The following is an 18,515-nucleotide window of genomic DNA, read 5'->3' as shown; positions in this document are numbered from 1 at the left end:
AAGTACAACAACATGCCTGCCTCCACAGCTATTTCCTTGGGGACATCCCTAATTCCTGGCTGATTTGCCTTTCTCGTCGTCGGGTTGGGGTTAGGTAGGCCTTGTGCTAGGATTTTTAAAATCAGGAAGCCCAGACCTCCAGGCACACTGGAGCTGTGAATGGCATCCAAAAGGGAGTGCAAAAGAGCCACAACATGGCTGCTTTCACAGCTTTTTCCTTAGGAAGAACCCTAATACCCGGCTGATTTACCTTCCTAGGGTTACTGTTAGGCTTGGGCCAAGGACTTTTAAAACCAGGAAGCCCTGGGCTCCAGGAACACTGCAGCTGTTCAAGGCATCCCAACGGGAGTGCAAAAGTGACACAACTTGGCTGCCTCCACTGCTATTTCCATGAGACCATCCCCAACCATAGGCTGGTTTTCCTTCCTAGCGTTGAGTTTTGAGTTAGGCCTAGGGTTAGAGTATATTAACCAGAAAGCCCTGAGTTCCAAGAATATAGCAGCTGCGAAGGACTACCCAAGAAGAGCACAAAAGTACCACCACATGCCTACCTCCACAGCTATTTCCTTGGGGACATCCCTAATTCCTGGCTGATTTGCCTTTCTCGTCGTCGGGTTGGGGTTAGGTAGGCCTTGTGCTAGGATTTTTAAAATCAGGAAGCCCAGACCTCCAGGCACACTGGAGCTGTGAAAGGCATCCAAAAGGGAGTGCAAAAGTGCCACAACATGGCTGCTTTCACAGCTTTTTCCTTAGGAAGAACCCTAATACCCGGCTGATTTACCTTCCTAGGGTTACTGTTAGGCTTGGGCCAAGGACTTTTAAAACCAGGAAGCCCTGTGCTCCAGGCACACTGCAGCTGTTCAAGGCATCCCAACGGGAGTGCAAAAGTGACACAACTTGGCTGCCTCCACTGCTATTTCCATGAGACCATCCCCAACCATAGGCTGGTTTTCCTTCCTAGCGTTGAGTTTTGAGTTAGGCCTATGGTTAGTGTTCTTTTAACCTGAAAGCCCCGAGTTCCAAGAACACAGCAGCTGCGAAGGACTACCCAAGAAGAGCACAAAAGTACCACCACATGCCTGCCTCCACAGCTATTTCCTTGGGGACATCCCTAATTCCTGGCTGATTTGCCTTTCTTGTCGTCGGGTTGGGGTTAGGTAGGCCTTGTGCTAGGATTTTGAAAATCAGGAAGCCCAGACCTCCAGGCACACTGGAGCTGTGAAAGGCATCCAAAAGGGAGTGCAAAAGTGCCACAACATGGCTGCTTTCACAGCTTTTTCCTTAGGAAGAACCCTAATACCCGGCTGATTTACCTTCCTAGGGTTACTGTTAGGCTTGGGCCAAGGACTTTTAAAACCAGGAAGCCCTGTGCTCCAGGCACACTGCAGCTGTTCAAGGCATCCCAAGGGGAGTGCAAAAGTGACACAACTTGGCTGCCTCCACTGCTATTTCCATGAGACCATCCCCAATTTTAGGCTGGTTTTCCTTCCTAGCGTTGAGTTTTGAGTTAGGCCTATGGTTAGTGTTCTTTTAACCTGAAAGCCCTGAGTTCCAAGAACACAGCAGCTGCGAAGGACTACCCAAGAAGAGCACAAAAGTACCACCACATGCCTGCCTCCACAGCTATGGAAGCCCAGACCTCCAGGCACACTGGAGCTGTGAAAGGCATCCAAAAGGGAGTGCAAAAGTGCCACAACATGGCTGCTTTCACAGCTTTTTCCTTAGGAAGAACCCTAATACCCGGCTGATTTACCTTCCTAGGGTTACTGTTAGGCTTGGGCCAAGGACATTTAAAACCAGGAAGCCCTGGGCTCCAGGAACACTGCAGCTGTTCAAGGCATCCCAAGGGGAGCGCAAAAGTGACACAACTTGGCTGCCTCCACTGCTATTTCCATGAGACCATCCCGAACCATAGGCTGATTTTCCTTCCTAGCGTTGAGGTTTGAGTTAGGCCTAGGGTTAGAGTTTTTTAACCAGAAAGCCCTGAGTTCCAAGAACACAGCAGCTGCGAAGGACTACCCAAGAAGAGCACAAAAGTACCACCACATGCCTGCCTCCACAGCTATTTCCTTGGGGACATCCCTAATTCCTGGCTGATTTGCCTTTCTCGTCGTCGGGTTGGGGTTAGGTAGGCCTTGTGCTAGGATTTTTAAAATCAGGAAGCCCAGACCTCCAGACACACTGGAGCTGTGAATGGCATCCAAAAGGGAGTGCAAAAGAGCCACAACATGGCTGCTTTCACAGCTTTTTCCTTAGGAAGAACCCTAATACCCGGCTGATTTACCTTCCTAGGGTTACTGTTAGGCTTGGGCCAAGGACTTTTAAAACCAGGAAGCCCTGGGCTCCAGGAACACTGCAGCTGTTCAAGGCATCCCAACGGGAGTGCAAAAGTGACACAACTTGGCTGCCTCCACTGCTATTTCCATGAGACCATCCCCAACCTTAGGCTGATTTTCCTTCCTAGCGTTGAGGTTTGAGTTAGGCCTAGGGTTAGAGTTTTTTAACCAGAAAGCCCTGAGTTCCAAGAACACAGCAGCTGCGAAGGACTACCCAAGAAGAGCACAAAAGTACCACAACATGCCTGCCTCCACAGCTATTTCCTTGGGGACATCCCTAATTCCTGGCTGATTTGCCTTTCTCGTCGTCGGGTTGGGGTTAGGTAGGCCTTGTGCTAGGATTTTTAAAATCAGGAAGCCCAGACCTCCAGGCACACTGGAGCTGTGAAAGGCATCCAAAAGGGAGTGCAAAAGTGCCACAACATGGCTGCTTTCACAGCTTTTTCCTTAGGAAGAACCCTAATACCCGGCTGATTTACCTTCCTAGGGTTACTGTTAGGCTTGGGCCAAGGACTTTTAAAACCAGGAAGCCCTGTGCTCCAGGCACACTGCAGCTGTTCAAGGCATCCCAACGGGAGCGCAAAAGTGACACAACTTGGCTGCCTCCACTGCTATTTCCATGAGACCATCCCCAACCTTAGGCTGGTTTTCCTTCCTAGCGTTGAGTTTTGAGTTAGGCCTATGGTTAGTGTTCTTTTAACCTGAAAGCCCTGAGTTCCAAGAACACAGCAGCTGCGAAGGACTACCCAAGAAGAGCACAAAAGTACCACAACATGCCTGCCTCCACAGCTATTTCCTTGGGGACATCCCTAATTCCTGGCTGATTTGCCTTTCTCGTCGTCGGGTTGGGGTTAGGTAGGCCTTGTGCTAGGATTTTGAAAATCAGGAAGCCCAGACCTCCAGGCACACTGGAGCTGTGAAAGGCATCCAAAAGGGAGTGCAAAAGTGCCACAACATGGCTGCTTTCACAGCTTTTTCCTTAGGAAGAACCCTAATACCCGGCTGATTTACCTTCCTAGGGTTACTGTTAGGCTTGGGCCAAGGACTTTTAAAACCAGGAAGCCCTGTGCTCCAGGCACACTGCAGCTGTTCAAGGCATCCCAAGGGGAGCGCAAAAGTGACACAACTTGGCTGCCTCCACTGCTATTTCCATGAGACCATCCCCAACCTTAGGCTGGTTTTCCTTCCTAGCGTTGAGTTTTGAGTTAGGCCTATGGTTAGTGTTCTTTTAACCTGAAAGCCCTGAGTTCCAAGAACACAGCAGCTGCGAAGGACTACCCAAGAAGAGCACAAAAGTACCACCACATGCCTGCCTCCACAGCGATTTCCTTGGGGACATCCCTAATTCCTGGCTGATTTGCCTTTCTCGTCGTCGGGTTGGGATTAGGTAGGCCTTGTGCTAGGATTTTTAAAATCAGGAAGCCCAGACCTCCAGGCACACTGGAGCTGTGAAAGGCATCCAAAAGGGAGTGCAAAAGTGCCACAACATGGCTGCTTTCACAGCTTTTTCCTTAGGAAGAACCCTAATACCCGGCTGATTTACCTTCCTAGGGTTACTGTTAGGCTTGGGCCAAGGACTTTTAAAACCAGGAAGCCCTGTGCTCCAGGCACACTGCAGCTGTTCAAGGCATCCCAAGGGGAGCGCAAAAGTGACACAACTTGGCTGCCTCCACTGCTATTTCCATGAGACCATCCCCAACCTTAGGCTGGTTTTCCTTCCTAGCGTTGAGTTTTGAGTTAGGCCTATGGTTAGTGTTCTTTTAACCAGAAAGCCCTGAGTTCCAAGAACACAGCAGCTGCGAAGGACTACCCAAGAAGAGCACAAAAGTACCACCACATGCCTGCCTCCACAGCTATTTCCTTGGGGACATCCCTAATTCCTGGCTGATTTGCCTTTCTCGTCGTCGGGTTGGGGTTAGGTAGGCCTTGTGCTAGGATTTTGAAAATCAGGAAGCCCAGACCTCCAGGCACACTGGAGCTGTGAAAGGCATCCAAAAGGGAGTGCAAAAGTGCCACAACATGGCTGCTTTCACAGCTTTTTCCTTAGGAAGAACCCTAATACCCGGCTGATTTACCTTCCTAGGGTTACTGTTAGGCTTGGGCCAAGGACTTTTAAAACCAGGAAGCCCTGTGCTCCAGGCACACTGCAGCTGTTCAAGGCATCCCAACGGGAGCGCAAAAGTGACACAACTTGGCTGCCTCCACTGCTATTTCCATGAGACCATCCCCAACCTTAGGCTGGTTTTCCTTCCTAGCGTTGAGTTTTGAGTTAGGCCTATGGTTAGTGTTCTTTTAACCTGAAAGCCCTGAGTTCCAAGAACACAGCAGCTGCGAAGGACTACCCAAGAAGAGCACAAAAGTACCACAACATGCCTGCCTCCACAGCTATTTCCTTGGGGACATCCCTAATTCCTGGCTGATTTGCCTTTCTCGTCGTCGGGTTGGGGTTAGGTAGGCCTTGTGCTAGGATTTTGAAAATCAGGAAGCCCAGACCTCCAGGCACACTGGAGCTGTGAAAGGCATCCAAAAGGGAGTGCAAAAGTGCCACAACATGGCTGCTTTCACAGCTTTTTCCTTAGGAAGAACCCTAATACCCGGCTGATTTACCTTCCTAGGGTTACTGTTAGGCTTGGGCCAAGGACTTTTAAAACCAGGAAGCCCTGTGCTCCAGGCACACTGCAGCTGTTCAAGGCATCCCAAGGGGAGCGCAAAAGTGACACAACTTGGCTGCCTCCACTGCTATTTCCATGAGACCATCCCCAACCTTAGGCTGGTTTTCCTTCCTAGCGTTGAGTTTTGAGTTAGGCCTATGGTTAGTGTTCTTTTAACCTGAAAGCCCTGAGTTCCAAGAACACAGCAGCTGCGAAGGACTACCCAAGAAGAGCACAAAAGTACCACCACATGCCTGCCTCCACAGCGATTTCCTTGGGGACATCCCTAATTCCTGGCTGATTTGCCTTTCTCGTCGTCGGGTTGGGATTAGGTAGGCCTTGTGCTAGGATTTTTAAAATCAGGAAGCCCAGACCTCCAGGCACACTGGAGCTGTGAAAGGCATCCAAAAGGGAGTGCAAAAGTGCCACAACATGGCTGCTTTCACAGCTTTTTCCTTAGGAAGAACCCTAATACCCGGCTGATTTACCTTCCTAGGGTTACTGTTAGGCTTGGGCCAAGGACTTTTAAAACCAGGAAGCCCTGTGCTCCAGGCACACTGCAGCTGTTCAAGGCATCCCAAGGGGAGCGCAAAAGTGACACAACTTGGCTGCCTCCACTGCTATTTCCATGAGACCATCCCCAACCTTAGGCTGGTTTTCCTTCCTAGCGTTGAGTTTTGAGTTAGGCCTATGGTTAGTGTTCTTTTAACCAGAAAGCCCTGAGTTCCAAGAACACAGCAGCTGCGAAGGACTACCCAAGAAGAGCACAAAAGTACCACCACATGCCTGCCTCCACAGCTATTTCCTTGGGGACATCCCTAATTCCTGGCTGATTTGCCTTTCTCGTCGTCGGGTTGGGGTTAGGTAGGCCTTGTGCTAGGATTTTGAAAATCAGGAAGCCCAGACCTCCAGGCACACTGGAGCTGTGAAAGGCATCCAAAAGGGAGTGCAAAAGTGCCACAACATGGCTGCTTTCACAGCTTTTTCCTTAGGAAGAACCCTAATACCCGGCTGATTTACCTTCCTAGGGTTACTGTTAGGCTTAGGCCTAGGACATTTAAAACCAGGAAGCCCTGTGCTCCAGGCACAATGCAGCTGTTCAAGGCATCCCAACGGGAGTGCAAAAGTGACACAACTTGGCTGCCTCCACTGCTATTTCCATGAGACCATCCCCAACCTTAGGCTGGTTTTCCTTCCTAGCGTTGAGTTTTGAGTTAGGCCTATGGTTAGTGTTCTTTTAACCTGAAAGCCCTGAGTTCCAAGAACACAGCAGCTGCGAAGGACTACCCAAGAAGAGCACAAAAGTACCACCACATGCCTGCCTCCACAGCTATTTCCTTGGGGACATCCCTAATTCCTGGCTGATTTGCCTTTCTCGTCGTCGGGTTGGGGTTAGGTAGGCCTTGTGCTAGGATTTTGAAAATCAGGAAGCCCAGACCTCCAGGCACACTGGAGCTTGGAAAGGCATCCAAAAGGGAGTGCAAAAGTGCCACAACATGGCTGCTTTCACAGCTTTTTCCTTAGGAAGAACCCTAATACCCGGCTGATTTACCTTCCTAGGGTTACTGTTAGGCTTGGGCCAAGGACATTTAAAACCAGGAAGCCCTGTGCTCCAGGAACACTGCAGCTGTTCAAGGCATCCCAACGGGAGTGCAAAAGTGACACAACTTGGCTGCCTCCACTGCTATTTCCATGAGACCATCCCCAACCTTAGGCTGATTTTCCTTCCTAGCGTTGAGGTTTGAGTTAGGCCTAGGGTTAGAGTTTTTTAACCAGAAAGCCCTGAGTTCCAAGAACACAGCAGCTGCGAAGGACTACCCAAGAAGAGCACAAAAGTACCACAACATGCCTGCCTCCACAGCTATTTCCTTGGGGACATCCCTAATTCCTGGCTGATTTGCCTTTCTTGTCGTCGGGTTGGGGTTAGGTAGGCCTTGTGCTAGGATTTTTAAAATCAGGAAGCCCAGACCTCCAGGCACACTGGAGCTGTGAAAGGCATCCAAAAGGGAGTGCAAAAGTGCCACAACATGGCTGCTTTCACAGCTTTTTCCTTAGGAAGAACCCTAATACCCGGCTGATTTACCTTCCTAGGGTTACTGTTAGGCTTGGGCCAAGGACTTTTAAAACCAGGAAGCCCTGGGCTCCAGGAACACTGCAGCTGTTCAAGGCATCCCAACGGGAGTGCAAAAGTGACACAACTTGGCTGCCTCCACTGCTATTTCCATGAGACCATCCCCAAACTTAGGCTGATTTTCCTTCCTAGCGTTGAGGTTTGAGTTAGGCCTAGGGTTAGAGTTTTTTAACCAGAAAGCCCTGAGTTCCAAGAACACAGCAGCTGCGAAGGACTACCCAAGAAGAGCACAAAAGTACCACAACATGCCTGCCTCCACAGCTATTTCCTTGGGGACATCCCTAATTCCTGGCTGATTTGCCTTTCATGTCGTCAGGTTGGGGATAGGTAGGCCTTGTGCTAGGATTTTTAAAAGCAGGAAGCCCAGACCTCCAGGCACACTGGAGCTGTGAAAGGCATCCAAAAGGGAGTGCAAAAGTGCCACAACATGGCTGCTTTCACAGCTTTTTCCTTAGGAAGAACCCTAATACCCGGCTGATTTACCTTCCTAGGGTTACTGTGAGGCTTGGGCCAAGGACTTTTAAAACCAGGAAGCCCTGTGCTCCAGGAACACTGCAGCTGTTCAAGGCATCCCAACGGGAGTGCAAAAGTGACACAACTTGGCTGCCTCCACTGCTATTTCCATGAGACCATCCCCAAACTTAGGCTGGTTTTCCTTCCTAGCGTTGAGTTTTGAGTTAGGCCTAAGGTAAGTGTTCTTTTAACCTGAAAGCCCTGAGGTCCAAGAACACAGCAGCTGCGAAGGACTACCCAAGAAGAGCACAAAAGTACCACAACATGCCTGCCTCAACAGCTATTTCCTTGGGGACATCCCTAATTCCTGGCTGATTTGCCTTTCTCGTCGTCGGGTTGGGGTTAGGTAGGCCTTGTGCTAGGATTTTTAAAATCAGGAAGCCCAGACCTCCAGGCACACTGGAGCTGTGAAAGGCATCCAAAAGGGAGTGCAAAAGTGCCACAACATGGCTGCTTTCACAGCTTTTTCCTTAGGAAGAACCCTAATACCCGGCTGATTTACCTTCCTAGGGTTACTGTTAGGCTTGGGCCTAGGACTTTAAAAACCAGGAAGCCCTGTGCTCCAGGAACACTGCAGCTGTTCAAGGCATCCCAACGGGAGTGCAAAAGTGACACAACTTGGCTGCCTCCACTGCTATTTCCATGAGACCATCCCGAACCATAGGCTGATTTTCCTTCCTAGCGTTGAGGTTTGAGTTAGGCCTAGGGTTAGAGTTTTTTAACCAGAAAGCCCTGAGTTCCAAGAACACAGCAGCTGCGAAGGACTACCCAAGAAGAGCACACAAGTACAACAACATGCCTGCCTCCACAGCTATTTCCTTGGGGACATCCCTAATTCCTGGCTGATTTGCCTTTCTCGTCGTCGGGTTGGGGTTAGGTAGGCCTTGTGCTAGGATTTTTAAAATCAGGAAGCCCAGACCTCCAGAAACACTGGAGCTGTGAATGGCATCCAAAAGGGAGTGCAAAAGAGCCACAACATGGCTGCTTTCACAGCTTTTTCCTTAGGAAGAACCCTAATACCCGGCTGATTTACCTTCCTAGGGTTACTGTTAGGCTTGGGCCAAGGACTTTTAAAACCAGGAAGCCCTGGGCTCCAGGAACACTGCAGCTGTTCAAGGCATCCCAACGGGAGTGCAAAAGTGACACAACTTGGCTGCCTCCACTGCTATTTCCATGAGACCATCCCCAACCTTAGGCTGATTTTCCTTCCTAGCGTTGAGGTTTGAGTTAGGCCTAGGGTTAGAGTTTTTTAACCAGAAAGCCCTGAGTTCCAAGAACACAGCAGCTGCGAAGGACTACCCAAGAAGAGCACAAAAGTACCACAACATGCCTGCCTCCACAGCTATTTCCTTGGGGACATCCCTAATTCCTGGCTGATTTGCCTTTCTCGTCGTCGGGTTGGGGTTAGGTAGGCCTTGTGCTAGGATTTTGAAAATCAGGAAGCCCAGACCTCCAGGCACACTGGAGCTGTGAAAGGCATCCAAAAGGGAGTGCAAAAGTGCCACAACATGGCTGCTTTCACAGCTTTTTCCTTAGGAAGAACCCTAATACCCGGCTGATTTACCTTCCTAGGGTTACTGTTAGGCTTGGGCCAAGGACTTTTAAAACCAGGAAGCCCTGTGCTCCAGGCACACTGCAGCTGTTCAAGGCATCCCAACGGGAGCGCAAAAGTGACACAACTTGGCTGCCTCCACTGCTATTTCCATGAGACCATCCCCAACCTTAGGCTGGTTTTCCTTCCTAGCGTTGAGTTTTGAGTTAGGCCTATGGTTAGTGTTCTTTTAACCTGAAAGCCCTGAGTTCCAAGAACACAGCAGCTGCGAAGGACTACCCAAGAAGAGCACAAAAGTACCACAACATGCCTGCCTCCACAGCTATTTCCTTGGGGACATCCCTAATTCCTGGCTGATTTGCCTTTCTCGTCGTCGGGTTGGGGTTAGGTAGGCCTTGTGCTAGGATTTTGAAAATCAGAAAGCCCAGACCTCCAGGCACACTGGAGCTGTGAAAGGCATCCAAAAGGGAGTGCAAAAGTGCCACAACATGGCTGCTTTCACAGCTTTTTCCTTAGGAAGAACCCTAATACCCGGCTGATTTACCTTCCTAGGGTTACTGTTAGGCTTGGGCCAAGGACTTTTAAAACCAGGAAGCCCTGTGCTCCAGGAACACTGCAGCTGTTCAACGCATCCCAAGGGGAGCGCAAAAGTGACACAACTTGGCTGCCTCCACTGCTATTTCCATGAGACCATCCCCAACCATAGGCTGGTTTTCCTTCCTAGCGTTGAGTTTTGAGTTAGGCCTATGGTTAGTGTTCTTTTAACCTGAAAGCCCTGAGTTCCAAGAACACAGCAGCTGCGAAGGACTACCCAAGAAGAGCACAAAAGTACCACCACATGCCTGCCTCCACAGCTATTTCCTTGGGGACATCCCTAATTCCTGGCTGATTTGCCTTTCTCGTCGTCGGGTTGGGGTTAGGTAGGCCTTGTGCTAGGATTTTTAAAATCAGGAAGCCCAGACCTCCAGGCACACTGGAGCTGTGAAAGGCATCCAAAAGGGAGTGCAAAAGTGCCACAACATGGCTGCTTTCACAGCTTTTTCCTTAGGAAGAACCCTAATACCCGGCTGATTTACCTTCCTAGGGTTACTGTTAGGCTTGGGCCAAGGACTTTTAAAACCAGGAAGCCCTGTGCTCCAGGCACACTGCAGCTGTTCAAGGCATCCCAACGGGAGCGCAAAAGTGACACAACTTGGCTGCCTCCACTGCTATTTCCATGAGACCATCCCCAACCTTAGGCTGGTTTTCCTTCCTAGCGTTGAGTTTTGAGTTAGGCCTATGGTTAGTGTTCTTTTAACCTGAAAGCCCTGAGTTCCAAGAACACAGCAGCTGCGAAGGACTACCCAAGAAGAGCACAAAAGTACCACCACATGCCTGCCTCCACAGCTATTTCCTTGGGGACATCCCTAATTCCTGGCTGATTTGCCTTTCTCGTCGTCGGGTTGGGGTTAGGTAGGCCTTGTGCTAGGATTTTGAAAATCAGGAAGCCCAGACCTCCAGGCACACTGGAGCTGTGAATGGCATCCAAAAGGGAGTGCAAAAGAGCCACAACATGGCTGCTTTCACAGCTTTTTCCTTAGGAAGAACCCTAATACCCGGCTGATTTACCTTCCTAGGGTTACTGTTAGGCTTGGGCCAAGGACTTTTAAAACCAGGAAGCCCTGGGCTCCAGGAACACTGCAGCTGTTCAAGGCATCCCAACGGGAGTGCAAAAGTGACACAACTTGGCTGCCTCCACTGCTATTTCCATGAGACCATCCCCAACCTTAGGCTGATTTTCCTTCCTAGCGTTGAGGTTTGAGTTAGGCCTAGGGTTAGAGTTTTTTAACCAGAAAGCCCTGAGTTCCAAGAACACAGCAGCTGCGAAGGACTACCCAAGAAGAGCACAAAAGTACCACAACATGCCTGCCTCCACAGCTATTTCCTTGGGGACATCCCTAATTCCTGGCTGATTTGCCTTTCTCGTCGTCGGGTTGGGGTTAGGTAGGCCTTGTGCTAGGATTTTGAAAATCAGGAAGCCCAGACCTCCAGGCACACTGGAGCTGTGAAAGGCATCCAAAAGGGAGTGCAAAAGTGCCACAACATGGCTGCTTTCACAGCTTTTTCCTTAGGAAGAACCCTAATACCCGGCTGATTTACCTTCCTAGGGTTACTGTTAGGCTTGGGCCAAGGACTTTTAAAACCAGGAAGCCCTGTGCTCCAGGCACACTGCAGCTGTTCAAGGCATCCCAACGGGAGCGCAAAAGTGACACAACTTGGCTGCCTCCACTGCTATTTCCATGAGACCATCCCCAACCTTAGGCTGGTTTTCCTTCCTAGCGTTGAGTTTTGAGTTAGGCCTATGGTTAGTGTTCTTTTAACCTGAAAGCCCTGAGTTCCAAGAACACAGCAGCTGCGAAGGACTACCCAAGAAGAGCACAAAAGTACCACAACATGCCTGCCTCCACAGCTATTTCCTTGGGGACATCCCTAATTCCTGGCTGATTTGCCTTTCTCGTCGTCGGGTTGGGGTTAGGTAGGCCTTGTGCTAGGATTTTGAAAATCAGAAAGCCCAGACCTCCAGGCACACTGGAGCTGTGAAAGGCATCCAAAAGGGAGTGCAAAAGTGCCACAACATGGCTGCTTTCACAGCTTTTTCCTTAGGAAGAACCCTAATACCCGGCTGATTTACCTTCCTAGGGTTACTGTTAGGCTTGGGCCAAGGACTTTTAAAACCAGGAAGCCCTGTGCTCCAGGAACACTGCAGCTGTTCAACGCATCCCAAGGGGAGCGCAAAAGTGACACAACTTGGCTGCCTCCACTGCTATTTCCATGAGACCATCCCCAACCATAGGCTGGTTTTCCTTCCTAGCGTTGAGTTTTGAGTTAGGCCTATGGTTAGTGTTCTTTTAACCTGAAAGCCCTGAGTTCCAAGAACACAGCAGCTGCGAAGGACTACCCAAGAAGAGCACAAAAGTACCACCACATGCCTGCCTCCACAGCTATTTCCTTGGGGACATCCCTAATTCCTGGCTGATTTGCCTTTCTCGTCGTCGGGTTGGGGTTAGGTAGGCCTTGTGCTAGGATTTTTAAAATCAGGAAGCCCAGACCTCCAGGCACACTGGAGCTGTGAAAGGCATCCAAAAGGGAGTGCAAAAGTGCCACAACATGGCTGCTTTCACAGCTTTTTCCTTAGGAAGAACCCTAATACCCGGCTGATTTACCTTCCTAGGGTTACTGTTAGGCTTGGGCCAAGGACTTTTAAAACCAGGAAGCCCTGTGCTCCAGGCACACTGCAGCTGTTCAAGGCATCCCAACGGGAGCGCAAAAGTGACACAACTTGGCTGCCTCCACTGCTATTTCCATGAGACCATCCCCAACCTTAGGCTGATTTTCCTTCCTAGCGTTGAGTTTTGAGTTAGGCCTATGGTTAGTGTTCTTTTAACCTGAAAGCCCTGAGTTCCAAGAACACAGCAGCTGCGAAGGACTACCCAAGAAGAGCACAAAAGTACCACCACATGCCTGCCTCCACAGCTATTTCCTTGGGGACATCCCTAATTCCTGGCTGATTTGCCTTTCTCGTCGTCGGGTTGGGGTTAGGTAGGCCTTGTGCTAGGATTTTGAAAATCAGGAAGCCCAGACCTCCAGGCACACTGGAGCTGTGAATGGCATCCAAAAGGGAGTGCAAAAGAGCCACAACATGGCTGCTTTCACAGCTTTTTCCTTAGGAAGAACCCTAATACCCGGCTGATTTACCTTCCTAGGGTTACTGTTAGGCTTGGGCCAAGGACTTTTAAAACCAGGAAGCCCTGGGCTCCAGGAACACTGCAGCTGTTCAAGGCATCCCAACGGGAGTGCAAAAGTGACACAACTTGGCTGCCTCCACTGCTATTTCCATGAGACCATCCCCAAACTTAGGCTGATTTTCCTTCCTAGCGTTGAGGTTTGAGTTAGGCCTAGGGTTAGAGTTTTTTAACCAGAAAGCCCTGAGTTCCAAGAACACAGCAGCTGCGAAGGACTACCCAAGAAGAGCACAAAAGTACCACAACATGCCTGCCTCCACAGCTATTTCCTTGGGGACATCCCTAATTCCTGGCTGATTTGCCTTTCTCGTCGTCGGGTTGGGGTTAGGTAGGCCTTGTGCTAGGATTTTTAAAATCAGGAAGCCCAGACCTCCAGGCACACTGGAGCTGTGAAAGGCATCCAAAAGGGAGTGCAAAAGTGCCACAACATGGCTGCTTTCACAGCTTTTTCCTTAGGAAGAACCCTAATACCCGGCTGATTTACCTTCCTAGGGTTACTGTTAGGCTTGGGCCTAGGACTTTTAAAACCAGGAAGCCCTGTGCTCCAGGCACACTGCAGCTGTTCAAGGCATCCCAACGGGAGTGCAAAAGTGACACAACTTGGCTGCCTCCACTGCTATTTCCATGAGACCATCCCGAACCATAGGCTGATTTTCCTTCCTAGCGTTGAGGTTTGAGTTAGGCCTAGGGTTAGAGTTTTTTAACCAGAAAGCCCTGAGTTCCAAGAACACAGCAGCTGCGAAGGACTACCCATGAAGAGCACACAAGTACAACAACATGCCTGCCTCCACAGCTATTTCCTTGGGGACATCCCTAATTCCTGGCTGATTTGCCTTTCTCGTCGTCGGGTTGGGGTTAGGTAGGCCTTGTGCTAGGATTTTGAAAATCAGGAAGCCCAGACCTCCAGGCACACTGGAGCTGTGAATGGCATCCAAAAGGGAGTGCAAAAGAGCCACAACATGGCTGCTTTCACAGCTTTTTCCTTAGGAAGAACCCTAATACCCGGCTGATTTACCTTCCTAGGGTTACTGTTAGGCTTGAGCCAAGGACTTTTAAAACCAGGAAGCCCTGGGCTCCAGGAACACTGCAGCTGTTCAAGGCATCCCAACGGGAGTGCAAAAGTGACACAACTTGGCTGCCTCCACTGCTATTTCCATGAGACCATCCCCAACCTTAGGCTGATTTTCCTTCCTAGCGTTGAGGTTTGAGTTAGGCCTAGGGTTAGAGTTTTTTAACCAGAAAGCCCTGAGTTCCAAGAACACAGCAGCTGCGAAGGACTACCCAAGAAGAGCACAAAAGTACCACAACATGCCTGCCTCCACAGCTATTTCCTTGGGGACATCCCTAATTCCTGGCTGATTTGCCTTTCTCGTCGTCGGGTTGGGGTTAGGTAGGCCTTGTGCTAGGATTTTTAAAATCAGGAAGCCCAGACCTCCAGGCACACTGGAGCTGTGAAAGGCATCCAAAAGGGAGTGCAAAAGTGCCACAACATGGCTGCTTTCACAGCTTTTTCCTTAGGAAGAACCCTAATACCCGGCTGATTTACCTTCCTAGGGTTACTGTTAGGCTTGGGCCAAGGACTTTTAAAACCAGGAAGCCCTGTGCTCCAGGCACACTGCAGCTGTTCAAGGCATCCCAACGGGAGCGCAAAAGTGACACAACTTGGCTGCCTCCACTGCTATTTCCATGAGACCATCCCCAATTTTAGGCTGGTTTTCCTTCCTAGCGTTGAGTTTTGAGTTAGGCCTATGGTTAGTGTTCTTTTAACCTGAAAGCCCTGAGTTCCAAGAACAGAGCAGCTGCGAAGGACTACCCAAGAAGAGCACAAAAGTACCACAACATGCCTGCCTCCACAGCTATTTCCTTGGGGACATCCCTAATTCCTGGCTGATTTGCCTTTCTCGTCGTCGGGTTGGGGTTAGGTAGGCCTTGTGCTAGGATTTTGAAAATCAGAAAGCCCAGACCTCCAGGCACACTGGAGCTGTGAAAGGCATCCAAAAGGGAGTGCAAAAGTGCCACAACATGGCTGCTTTCACAGCTTTTTCCTTAGGAAGAACCCTAATACCCGGCTGATTTACCTTCCTAGGGTTACTGTTAGGCTTGGGCCAAGGACTTTTAAAACCAGGAAGCCCTGTGCTCCAGGAACACTGCAGCTGTTCAACGCATCCCAAGGGGAGCGCAAAAGTGACACAACTTGGCTGCCTCCACTGCTATTTCCATGAGACCATCCCCAACCATAGGCTGGTTTTCCTTCCTAGCGTTGAGTTTTGAGTTAGGCCTATGGTTAGTGTTCTTTTAACCTGAAAGCCCTGAGTTCCAAGAACACAGCAGCTGCGAAGGACTACCCAAGAAGAGCACAAAAGTACCACCACATGCCTGCCTCCACAGCTATTTCCTTGGGGACATCCCTAATTCCTGGCTGATTTGCCTTTCTCGTCGTCGGGTTGGGGTTAGGTAGGCCTTGTGCTAGGATTTTTAAAATCAGGAAGCCCAGACCTCCAGGCACACTGGAGCTGTGAAAGGCATCCAAAAGGGAGTGCAAAAGTGCCACAACATGGCTGCTTTCACAGCTTTTTCCTTAGGAAGAACCCTAATACCCGGCTGATTTACCTTCCTAGGGTTACTGTTAGGCTTGGGCCAAGGACTTTTAAAACCAGGAAGCCCTGTGCTCCAGGCACACTGCAGCTGTTCAAGGCATCCCAACGGGAGCGCAAAAGTGACACAACTTGGCTGCCTCCACTGCTATTTCCATGAGACCATCCCCAACCTTAGGCTGATTTTCCTTCCTAGCGTTGAGTTTTGAGTTAGGCCTATGGTTAGTGTTCTTTTAACCTGAAAGCCCTGAGTTCCAAGAACACAGCAGCTGCGAAGGACTACCCAAGAAGAGCACAAAAGTACCACCACATGCCTGCCTCCACAGCTATTTCCTTGGGGACATCCCTAATTCCTGGCTGATTTGCCTTTCTCGTCGTCGGGTTGGGGTTAGGTAGGCCTTGTGCTAGGATTTTGAAAATCAGGAAGCCCAGACCTCCAGGCACACTGGAGCTGTGAATGGCATCCAAAAGGGAGTGCAAAAGAGCCACAACATGGCTGCTTTCACAGCTTTTTCCTTAGGAAGAACCCTAATACCCGGCTGATTTACCTTCCTAGGGTTACTGTTAGGCTTGGGCCAAGGACTTTTAAAACCAGGAAGCCCTGGGCTCCAGGAACACTGCAGCTGTTCAAGGCATCCCAACGGGAGTGCAAAAGTGACACAACTTGGCTGCCTCCACTGCTATTTCCATGAGACCATCCCCAAACTTAGGCTGATTTTCCTTCCTAGCGTTGAGGTTTGAGTTAGGCCTAGGGTTAGAGTTTTTTAACCAGAAAGCCCTGAGTTCCAAGAACACAGCAGCTGCGAAGGACTACCCAAGAAGAGCACAAAAGTACCACAACATGCCTGCCTCCACAGCTATTTCCTTGGGGACATCCCTAATTCCTGGCTGATTTGCCTTTCTCGTCGTCGGGTTGGGGTTAGGTAGGCCTTGTGCTAGGATTTTTAAAATCAGGAAGCCCAGACCTCCAGGCACACTGGAGCTGTGAAAGGCATCCAAAAGGGAGTGCAAAAGTGCCACAACATGGCTGCTTTCACAGCTTTTTCCTTAGGAAGAACCCTAATACCCGGCTGATTTACCTTCCTAGGGTTACTGTTAGGCTTGGGCCTAGGACTTTTAAAACCAGGAAGCCCTGTGCTCCAGGCACACTGCAGCTGTTCAAGGCATCCCAACGGGAGTGCAAAAGTGACACAACTTGGCTGCCTCCACTGCTATTTCCATGAGACCATCCCGAACCATAGGCTGATTTTCCTTCCTAGCGTTGAGGTTTGAGTTAGGCCTAGGGTTAGAGTTTTTTAACCAGAAAGCCCTGAGTTCCAAGAACACAGCAGCTGCGAAGGACTACCCATGAAGAGCACACAAGTACAACAACATGCCTGCCTCCACAGCTATTTCCTTGGGGACATCCCTAATTCCTGGCTGATTTGCCTTTCTCGTCGTCGGGTTGGGGTTAGGTAGGCCTTGTGCTAGGATTTTGAAAATCAGGAAGCCCAGACCTCCAGGCACACTGGAGCTGTGAATGGCATCCAAAAGGGAGTGCAAAAGAGCCACAACATGGCTGCTTTCACAGCTTTTTCCTTAGGAAGAACCCTAATACCCGGCTGATTTACCTTCCTAGGGTTACTGTTAGGCTTGAGCCAAGGACTTTTAAAACCAGGAAGCCCTGGGCTCCAGGAACACTGCAGCTGTTCAAGGCATCCCAACGGGAGTGCAAAAGTGACACAACTTGGCTGCCTCCACTGCTATTTCCATGAGACCATCCCCAACCTTAGGCTGATTTTCCTTCCTAGCGTTGAGGTTTGAGTTAGGCCTAGGGTTAGAGTTTTTTAACCAGAAAGCCCTGAGTTCCAAGAACACAGCAGCTGCGAAGGACTACCCAAGAAGAGCACAAAAGTACCACAACATGCCTGCCTCCACAGCTATTTCCTTGGGGACATCCCTAATTCCTGGCTGATTTGCCTTTCTCGTCGTCGGGTTGGGGTTAGGTAGGCCTTGTGCTAGGATTTTTAAAATCAGGAAGCCCAGACCTCCAGGCACACTGGAGCTGTGAAAGGCATCCAAAAGGGAGTGCAAAAGTGCCACAACATGGCTGCTTTCACAGCTTTTTCCTTAGGAAGAACCCTAATACCCGGCTGATTTACCTTCCTAGGGTTACTGTTAGGCTTGGGCCAAGGACTTTTAAAACCAGGAAGCCCTGTGCTCCAGGCACACTGCAGCTGTTCAAGGCATCCCAACGGGAGCGCAAAAGTGACACAACTTGGCTGCCTCCACTGCTATTTCCATGAGACCATCCCCAATTTTAGGCTGGTTTTCCTTCCTAGCGTTGAGTTTTGAGTTAGGCCTATGGTTAGTGTTCTTTTAACCTGAAAGCCCTGAGTTCCAAGAACAGAGCAGCTGCGAAGGACTACCCAAGAAGAGCACAAAAGTACCACAACATGCCTGCCTCCACAGCTATTTCCTTGGGGACATCCCTAATTCCTGGCTGATTTGCCTTTCTCGTCGTCGGGTTGGGGTTAGGTAGGCCTTGTGCTAGGATTTTTAAAATCAGGAAGCCCAGACCTCCAGGCACACTGGAGCTGTGAAAGGCATCCAAAAGGGAGTGCAAAAGAGCCACAACATGGCTGCTTTCACAGCTTTTTCCTTAGGAAGAACCCTAATACCCGGCTGATTTACCTTCCTAGGGTTACTGTTAGGCTTGGGCCAAGGACTTTTAAAACCAGGAAGCCCTGTGCTCCAGGCACACTGCAGCTGTTCAAGGCATCCCAACGGGAGCGCAAAAGTGACACAACTTGGCTGCCTCCACTGCTATTTCCATGAGACCATACCCAACCTTAGGCTGGTTTTCCTTCCTAGCGTTGAGTTTTGAGTTAGGCCTATGGTTAGTGTTCTTTTAACCTGAAAGCCCTGAGTTCCAAGAACACAGCAGCTGCGAAGGACTACCCAAGAAGAGCACAAA

This window comes from Melospiza georgiana, chromosome 12 (assembly GCF_028018845.1).
Source record: "Melospiza georgiana isolate bMelGeo1 chromosome 12, bMelGeo1.pri, whole genome shotgun sequence".
Classification (NCBI taxonomy): Eukaryota; Metazoa; Chordata; class Aves; order Passeriformes; family Passerellidae; genus Melospiza; species Melospiza georgiana.
Note: the sequence above shows the minus strand (reverse complement) of the source record.